Below are 10,536 nucleotides of genomic sequence, written 5' to 3'. Positions count from 1 at the left end.
GACTACAGGCTGGTAGGTACAGGGTTCGCAACCCCATACCGGCTCCAGCCCATAGCAAGTTCTTAAGGACTCAATGCATAGGTGTAAGACTACTACACCCTCTTCTCTCTCCCTAACCACTAACCAACTAACAACTAACCCACTGTCCTGGACAGACAGCCTAGATAGCTGAGGTGTGTGCCCAAGACAGCGTGCTTGAACCGTGTGTGGTCCTTAACCATATGTCTGATGCCATATAAGTGTAAATAAAATGTGTTGAGTGTTTCGTTAAATAAAACATTTCCTTCCTTCATAATTCAGATTTCATAAATGGGTCACCTGAATACAAGATGGTTGCCAATATGGTGGTTCAAATGGAGAAAATGCCAATAAATTGCTTATTGTTTGATACAGAAAAGTAATTCTTGCTTTTAACTCATGGTTTTAGGGATCAATGAACACAATGAAAGTAGTTCTTCTATACCTGTTAATTTAAATTTATTCAAGATGGCCACCAATATAAGTAATGAACCAAGGAAGGTGGAACTGTTAAAAGTAACAGTCACACAAAAGACTTGTTGGTTTAAAGAGGATGACCTACATGTAATAATGAAAAACCGGCCTCGGTGGCGTAGTGGTTAAGCCATCAGACTACAGGGTTCGCAGCCCAGTACCAGCTCCAACCCAGAGTGAGTTCTTAAGGGCTCAATGGATAGGTGTAAGGCCACTACACCCTCTTCTCTCTCACTAACCACTAACCAACTAACAACTAACCCACTGTCCTAGACAGACGGCCCAGATAGCTGAGGTGTGTGCCCAGGGCAGCGTGCTTGAACCTTAATTGGATATACACCACGCACAACACTACCAAATATCTTACATTCTATTGGCCAAGAAAATTTCACTGTAAAATAATATTACAATGCATTGACATCTGTCAATTTTGATTGGGTTCTTTTTTCTCTTTCAACTCGTGTCCTGTGTGTGTTTTAGTGATATGATGTGTTTTGTCCTGTTTGCAATGGAATTCAGTTTTAGCTGGTCTGGTTTTTTATTTTTATTTTTACAATGGTTGGTATAACTTTGGGACTAAATGAGTACTAGAAAATACCTAAAATAATTGGACATTAATGAATTAACAAAATTACATCATGCAGCTACACCACGCACAACACTACCAAATCTTACATTCTATTGGCCAAGAAAATTTCACTATAATTAAGTATATTAACAACAAAATTTTTTAATCTGTCAATCCATTAACTGATGGTTCTTTGACTAACGTTTCAACCAGTAGCCACCAACTGGTCAAAGTATATGTTGAATGTGCTTTCCTGTCTGTGGGAAAGTGCATATAAAATATCCCAGTGGTGTCGTAAGACAAAATGTAGCGGGTTTAGCACCATTTGATGACTCACAATGAGTCAGAATTACAAATTATTTTTATCATCCAGTAAGCCTAGCTATAAATCAATGTGCCTGAGTGGTGTTTTTTAAACCATCTTGGATATGTGTTAAATTATTTTATTATTTTACATTAATTATACACAAGTGGCACTTTATTTTTAACAGTGGCACTTCCATTTTAACAGTTTTTTATCTCCTTAGGTACATTGCCTGTATTGGTTGGCATCTTGAAATAATTAAAATTAACTTGTATAGAAGAACTGAACTACTTTCATCGTATTCCATGACCCCTAAAACCATGGTTTAGATGCAAGAATTACATTTTAGTACCGAATAATAAGACCATATTACATGGCCAATTTAGTTGAATCTGAATTTTGATAGCACCATTGCCCTCCTTGGCTCCTACAACCATAGGGTAAATGCAATAATTTTTGTTTATCTGTCAATTTATAACCAAGCTACCGGTATAGCCATTTCCCTGATTTGGCCACCATTTTGTCCGCCATCTTGGATTTTTCTTTAAGGCTGCCCAGGTGGCACCCAGTAGATTATTGATGTGCACCAAATTGTGCAGACTTTGAACGCAAATTGGCATTTGGCTATTCACATTTTTTTTTTTTTATTATAATAATAAGAGAAAATAATAATAATAATTTTTTATAATATGGAAATCTACCCTGATCATTTAGATAATGGATTAATCCATCATATACTTATTTAGTTGTTAGTGTCTATATAAGAAGGTGTTTACTTAGCTGAAATATTTATTAGCTAACAAACAAGTAAATTAATATATACCATATTTTGGGAAAAGTATCCTTGGTGGATGATCTTGTAACCCCAGTAGTTAGGTACTATAAAATCCACCCTATTGAAATCTTAAGTGTCTCATTTTCCTGGAACTATCCCTAGCACTGATAGTAAACATACAGTAAGGTTATTCACATATATATATATATTTTTTTTTTTAATTAAAAATAAATAAAAAATAATAGTAATTTCTTATAATTTGGAAATCTAGCCGTATCATTTGGATATTGGATTAATCCACCATATACATATTTAATTATTAGTGTCTACATAAGAAGGTTTTTACTTAGATAAAATATACAATAGCTAACAAAGAAAGGAAATATTTTATTTAACGATGCACTCAACACATTTTTATTTACGGTTATATGGCATCAGACATATGGTTAAGGACCACACAGATATAGAAAGAGAGGAAACCCACTGTCGCTACTTCATGGGCTACTCTTTCGATTAGCAGTGTCATCTTTTATAACTACTCCACAGCGATTGCAGCAAATAGGGATACATAAATTAATATATATATTAAGGAAAAAGTAGGCATACCACAGATAGGATACTGTAAATCTACATTGAAATCTTAAGGGATTCAATTTCACAGCCTAGCACTGATAGTAAACATACAGATATGCCTTATCATAAAAAAAAAGAAATATTAAAAAGAATAATAATAAAATAGTTAAAACCTAAATAATGGATTAATCCATTAATATACTATATTAAGGAAAAGTTTAGTTAGGCCTAAACCCATATTGGCTAACAAATGATAACTGTACCGTCGGTAGTACCTTTTATTTGTACCCTCGGTAGTTTGTAATCATAAAATCCACCCTATTGAAATCTTAAGTGTTCAATTTCCTAAAACTATCCCTAGCACTGATAGTAAACATAAAGTACGAAATTCAGTAAGCTTATTCACATATATTTAAAAAAAAAATTATTATTAATAATAAAAGATTTATTAGTAATAATTACATAAAGTTTTACTTATCTGAAATAATTTGGAAACCTAATGGCCCTGATCATTTTTTTTTGTAACAAGATGTCATTTTATCTTACTGCATATTTACTATCAGATTTTGGAGTGGTATTTTTAGAAAATTTTTTATTCTTAAAAATTTCAAAAGCGTGGAACCAGTTCACCATAGCCTTGCGGAGCACTTAAGTCTACCTGGATTAGAAATCCCATGCCTACGACTGGACAAACCATCCACTGAGGGTAGTTTTTCCACTAATATGTTATATTACATTACACATATGTTGGCTAATGTATATTTCAGCTACGTAAACACCTTCTCATGTAGACATGACAATTCAATATGAATGTGATGGCTTAATCTATTATTTAACTGATCAGGGTAGATTTTCTTTCCATGTGTGAAAGTTGGATTTTTTTTTATTTTTTTTTTTGTAATAAGATGTCAATAATCGTACTGCATATTTACTATCCATGTTAGGAGTGGTTTTCAGAAAAGGAGACTCTTAAAATATCAAAAAGGTGGATTTTACCATACTTAAACTACCGAGGGTACATGGATATCATCCACCGAGGGTAGTTTTCCTTTAATATGTTATATTACATTACACATATGTTGGCTAATGTATATTTCAGCTACATAAACACCTTCTCATGTAGACATGACAATTCAATATGAATGTGATGGCTTAATCTATTATTTAAGTGATCAGGGTAATTTTCTTTTCATGTGTAAAAAATAGAAAAAAACAACAAAGAGTTGAAACACTTGTCATAATTTGTTTTATTTAGACTTTAAGTAACATTAGTAAGAGCATAGTACTTGACATTGGCAGCTGACAGGCAAGTATTTAGTCTACAAATAGCTATACTCCACTCAGACTCTAAAATACTTTTGATATGAATTTGTTTTACCACAAATTACACAATAATTTAACCACACAAAAATAAAAGAACATTATAAATATAATACCTCCAAGTAATATTATTTCCCATGGCTTAGTGACACTGCATGGGGATCAAAAAGCAGTTTGTACTGGTAAATGTTTAGATGGTGTGCAAGGGATCTTTTATATGCACCATCCCAGGGTAGTACATACATGGCCTTTGATATGCTAGTCGTGGTGCACTGGCTGGAATGATAACTTGACAACTACAGTGCAAAAAATCAACATAGGTCAACCATGAAAATGTACATGTGGCCACTCTCATGTCCGAGCACCGCCTCATGCTGCTCGAATACAAGTGGCAGCATACCACAGTTGTTATCAGTTAGTACTACATATAACAAGTAACTTCAAACCAGTAGGCTATTTAAATACTACAGCTAGCGGCCAACCTACTTATCAAAAAAAGATTACAAAATGCATTTCAGAATTTTTTATTATTTATTTCTTAAACCAGACCATATTAAGCTGCTAGTAAGACACGACAAATAATGGTGGGGTAACTGGTAAAAAAGCCTTTCACGTAAAAAATAAAATGAGCACTAAGTCTTCTTTTTTGGGGCAGGTTTTGAAAATTCAATATTTCACAAAGTGAAAAAACCCCACCACCACCCAAAATAAAACCCCACCCATAATATTACTGAATAGTAAGATATATCCTTTTGTCCAGCAATCACTGTATACATTGGAAAGATATGATGACTAGATAAATCTCTATATTTTCGGTCACTGACCAAAAATATAGGTCATGTGACATAAGCCCGACTCTAGTATTTCAGAGTAGTTTTCAGTAAACATACTCTTTAAATAATTTGTTGAAGTATAGTAAATACAAATAACTTTTAGTTTTGCAATAACAATACAAAACTTGTATATTTATTTATGAATTACAGTTTAGAAACGTTTTTTTAATGTGACAGAATGTAGCTGGCGTCTTACAAAAATGACGTCGTGTATCTTGTATGACGTCATACGGCAAAAGCCTTGTTAGGTTAAAGGGACATTCCTGAGTTTGCTGCATTGTAAGATGTTTCCGACTAATAAAATATTTCTACGATTAAACTTACATATTAAATATATTTTCTTGTTTAGAATATCAGTGTCTGTATATTCAATGTGTTTCTGGTCGTCTTAATATTTGTAAGACGGCCAAACTGGATTGGGTCTTCAAATAATTTCGTATGTACCAAAAAAATTATATTTAGGAAATACAATGAAATTTAACCTAGTACAAATATTAGAGCGATCAGAAATACATTTAATATGCAGCCACTAATATTTTATGCAGAAAAATATATTTGATATGTAATTACAATCGTTAAAAAGTCTCTGCTAGTCGATAACATCTTAAAAAAGTTGCAGCAAACTCGGGAATGTCCCTTTAAGAATACTCTATTTGCGTACACAAAACTAGAATAAATAATGATTTTCCGAATATTCCTGTAGGATTGCAGGATAAAAGAAATAACTGGTTACTGTCTTAAGATATCGGCTTTATCCTGCTCAGGTCGAATGGTGCACTGCCATTCTAATGTGACTGTCTAAACTATATAATGAACTCTCACAGCATCTCTACCAATAACAATATTCATACAAATTTGGAAGGCAAAATTCAAACACTTTTCGCTATAAAGTGACAGTTTAAGGGCTTTGGTAGTCACTGTATTCAGTTGATGTATTATTAAATAATAAAACATATACTCAGTATTGCAGCCTTAAATGAACAATATTGTGATGACACAAGTTAAATCCATTAAATATCCCATCATCAAATGGCAGTCATAGTGATATAACATAAGTTATTTACAACATTTACATTATTAACTTTGCATACAATATTGAAACAAAAACTCAGAAAAGCACCATCATAAACAGCCTAAATTTCTAAATAATGTATCACATAATCCAGCTTTTCGATAACAGTAACACACTGATTTACAGGAACAAATTGATTACATCATTCAAGCTTTAATCCCACATCCTCATTTTATAGTAGTTCATTAAAGCACAATAGAAGCACAACTAAACTTTAAGATATATTTCCTCAATCACCTTGAAAGACAAGCAAGTCAACATTTTGTAATACAATGTTATATTTAACAGTGGAGAGGACTATTTTTATAAATTAATGTTATAAAATACCTTTTTATGGAACAGATTAGCAAATGTATCTCAAGGTTATACATGTGAATCATGTACTACTCTAAATGGTTAAATAATAAAAAATATACTCAATATCATTAAATATCCAATCATCAAATGGAAGTCATAATGATAAAATAAACAGTTATTTATAATATTTACAGACTAAATATCTAAACAGAGTCAACTCTCTTTATCAAATCACACAAACACTAATATTATCAAGAGCCTAAAATTCTTAATAATTAACTTTGCATTCATCTATTTGTCAATATCAAAACATTCTTAATAATTAACTTTGCATTCATCTGTCAATATCAAAACAAAACTCACACAAGTACTAATATATTATAAACAGCATAAATTTCTTAATAATTAACTTTGCATTCATCTATTTGTTAATATTAAAACAAAACTCACATAAGCACTATTATAAACAGCTCAACTGGACTACCTCAATTGCCACAAAGGTTAAAAGCAATGTAATAACATGGCATCACAATCATATGTAATGCACCACAACAGGCAATACCAAAAAGCATGCTATCTCTAACAAAGATACTAAGCATGGGACTGTCAATGAAAATGTAATTTTAAAATTTTCAAGAACCTGGAAAGTTTCTAGAAAGAAAGAAGTGCTGAGAGCTATAACAAAATGTAATTCAGAAACAATCTGATGTACGATTAACTTTGTGGCAAAACAAAATATATAGAGGATAATAAATGAGTTGCCAGTTATTATCAACCTTATGTCCCAAATAAAAATGATTTCACAAGGGACATAATTTTTATAATAACTGGTACAGAATTTGTTATTCTATTTATCATACCAGCAACTTTGTTTCTAAAAAGCCTTTATTTTCTATATACATACACATAGGGACCATTCAAGTATTATGTAATGCTATTTTGGTCAAAATTAGACACCCACCCACCCCCTTGTAACACTAGACCATACACCCCCCCCAAAAAAAATATTACGTAACGTTTGGACTTGCACCCCCACACACCCCTAAGCGTTATGTAATATTTCAATGGCCCCATATATGTATACATTCACATGTACAATGTATGTATATAGAAACGATGTAAACCACTTTACACACTGTTCTGAGTATTGCTATAACTTTGTATTTTAATCACGTTCACAGATAAAATTAAAAAAACAAAGTTCTATATATTATGTTTAAAAAAAATCTATATGCATTGCATTGAACATACATTTAAAAAAAAAAAAAAAAAACCCAACAAAACCCCCACACATTTCATTACAAGTTTAACACTAAAAACAAAAAGCCATAAACTCATTCTATAAATTACGTGACATCATTTTGTGTTTGCCAAGTCCTACTGATGTCATATTTAGTACAAACAAGGTCATTGGTTTGTAATGGTCAAATCATCCAATTAGTATATGTTACACTATAGCAGAATATTTCTGAGAAAATATGACAAATATGAATGACCACTGAGTGTTAATATATATATATATATAGATCAGATATAAATATTTGTGTAGAATAGTCTTCATTAGAATAGCACATTATAAAGGGAATTAAAGGGACTATCCAAAATTTTACACCATTTTAACATGTTTTAATTCAATATAACTTTTTTAATTATAAAAATTATAATTGCCTTACATTTTCTTGCTTAGAATATAAATATTTGTATATCTGCTACATTACTGGGTGAATTAAATAGTAAAGTAGCACTTCCAATGTAATTGTTTGACGCTAAAGTAGCACTATCAATGTCACCATCAGCATTATTAGCCTCATAATCATTTTGATCATCTTGTCATGCATCATCACAATCACCCCACCGTGATCATCATCATCATTTTATGGGATATTAAAGGCACTGACCTTAGTAATAAGGCAGTGTAAAATATTTTATTATGTCAATTATATCACTTTTTCCATGAGATATGACTGAATGTGCTATGGTAGGTCACAGAAATACATAGATGTGAACATAACAAGAAACACACTGATAAGTAAAGCTAATGAGTTTGTGACACAACCAACCAAAGGTTGTGCTGTGGTATGGGAATCAAACGAGGACTAACTTAACCTTGTCTAATATGGTTGATAATATGATCGGTCCATGTTTTCACGAATGTCATCTAAATTCCGTAGGACGGTATTATCTCTATACCTCTGGCAGAACTTCCCACAATAACCATGAAATTCGAGCTCTTCATACCATCCTATATAATGTCCAGCAACACCACGTCCTCCAAAGAATCCTGGACCCTCGGACTTGAATCGAGTTCCGCATTCTAGCCAGTTCAAGACTTGAAATGTATTGAGAAATTTAATATTGTGTTCTTTTTCCCAAAATGATGGTGGTCTTAAGCCTAGAAGAAAAAACCCCATATATATATATGAAGGGTCCAGTGATATCTAAACAGATAGTCAGTATTATAATGGTTACAATGACACAATAAAATAAAAACCTCTAATTATAGTAGGCCATTAAGAGTTGTCAGTAAATAATGCTTAGTATCAATATTCCATGATTGCAGAGTTGTAAATGTTAAAATTCAAAAATATCAAATTACCAAAAGTGTGACATCACAGGTCAATCCTGTGGACCCTTCAGACACACACAGAAGTTCAATTGTTGGTCAATATTATTACTAATTTCATTCACTGCCTAATTTCTTGATTTACAAGCTTGATTGTAAACAGCTTGCCTAAATATCTGGAATTTAAATAATAATTCAAACTGTAACAAGATGTTAAACAAAACATCTATTACGCTGTGTCTGTTAAAAGGATAGTTACTTAACTTGGCTATGTGAAGCCTAAAGAATCTTGTCATGTATTAAGTGTATTTATTACACTTACTATAAAGCCAACTCACATGGCACATCTTCTGAAAACTGCCACTTGAACACACTTTGTTCCATTTCTGGCACACCAGAGAAAGGTTTTGATACTGATGGTCGCCTTCACTTAGAATAACATTCCACAATATCTTTCACAATATTTGATCTGGTAAAAAGGTAATCTGAAATTAGAATGAAATCATACTTGATAGTACTAACATGGGCATTGGTAATTTCAAAAATTCACTTACAATATTCTAAATGCAATAAAACCTGTCTAAACTGGATCATGTTGAATCTAATATTTATCCAATATAGACAGGATCTGGTGTCAGAGGTTTGCATGTTTTAATTGAGAATATTCAGGCCATGAAAGTTGGCTGGTATTCACAGGATTCAGGTTTGTTCAGGGTCTGGTTTAGACAGGTTTCACTGTAGTTACATTCAACAATAATGATTAGATAAAATGGCTGCAATTAAGTGAATACTTCATAAATCTTATGTTTTATCAGTGAATTTGTTCTTTTAATACCTTTAACTAGACTGGCATATTGGCTTGTAATATGTTATACTCAAACAAATACTTTGAAGATATATTTTTGCATTGATAAGTGAACTTAAATTCCAATTTACAGATCTCCAAGTTATTTGGTTCCAGATTAATGAGAATTTAAATATTACAGCATTCAGTTAGTTAAACTATGTATAAATTACATTGTCATTAGACAATGTTCTAGTTTGGCTGCAAGGTTAAGATTATACATTCTCCCATCCCAAGCGTCGTCCTGTACTTTTTCTATCCTACATCACCACATATGATGGGAGTATATTATTGTCAAATGCCATGCAAATTTAGTCAAAATATATATATATATTGTGTTTTTGTGTGTTAAAAAATGTGATGCTGCTTTCAGTTTTTATTTTAACTGGCTTTATTTACTGAAATTATTTTTGTAAAAACTGCATACTTGGTTGTCCGATGTCTTGTGAAGATATATGCTGTCTTGCTCGTCATGTCGTGGCTGAAGAAAAAAAAGAAAGAAACATTACTTTTTCTGGATTTATTAAATAATTAAATGTTTAATAATATAGAGGATACTCCCCGAGTGTCTTGTCTATCATAACATTATTGGCAAGAATAGATAAAAGGATTTTTATACCTTTATCGAGTGCTGATAAATTATTATATAACAATACATGAGGGGGGTATTCTTTTTGTCATTCATTATTATTCTTTTCATTTGCAACAATTGTAAGCAATGTCAGTAATGTGAGTTAAATGTCAATATATTAGGCAGCGGTAGACTCGTTAACTAGCAGAACGACAGTGGCGTGACGTCACTAATGATAGTTTTAGCGCTGAAACAATGACGAAAAAAAAATTATGTCTTGTGATTAAAATTTGACCAATCAAGATTATAAGAAGCAATATCGTA

At 32.0% G+C, this 10,536-nt stretch overlaps 1 long non-coding RNA gene across 1 annotated transcript; it reads right to left on the bottom strand.

The window, feature by feature from the left end:
* Positions 1-7,495: 7,495 nt before the first annotated feature.
* On the bottom strand, positions 7,496-10,221 carry LOC121372121. Its single transcript, XR_005957888.1, has 3 exons — positions 10,069-10,221; positions 9,120-9,282; positions 7,496-8,626 (listed from the first exon to the last, which is right to left on the bottom strand). It is a non-coding gene; the product is annotated as an uncharacterized LOC121372121 (long non-coding RNA).
* Between the last annotated feature and the right edge of the window lie 315 nt (positions 10,222-10,536).

This window comes from Gigantopelta aegis, chromosome 4 (assembly GCF_016097555.1).
Source record: "Gigantopelta aegis isolate Gae_Host chromosome 4, Gae_host_genome, whole genome shotgun sequence".
Lineage (NCBI taxonomy): Eukaryota > Metazoa > Mollusca > Gastropoda > Neomphalida > Peltospiridae > Gigantopelta > Gigantopelta aegis.
The sequence above is the reverse complement of the archived record's forward strand: the minus strand, read 5'-3'. Positions and strand labels throughout refer to the sequence as shown.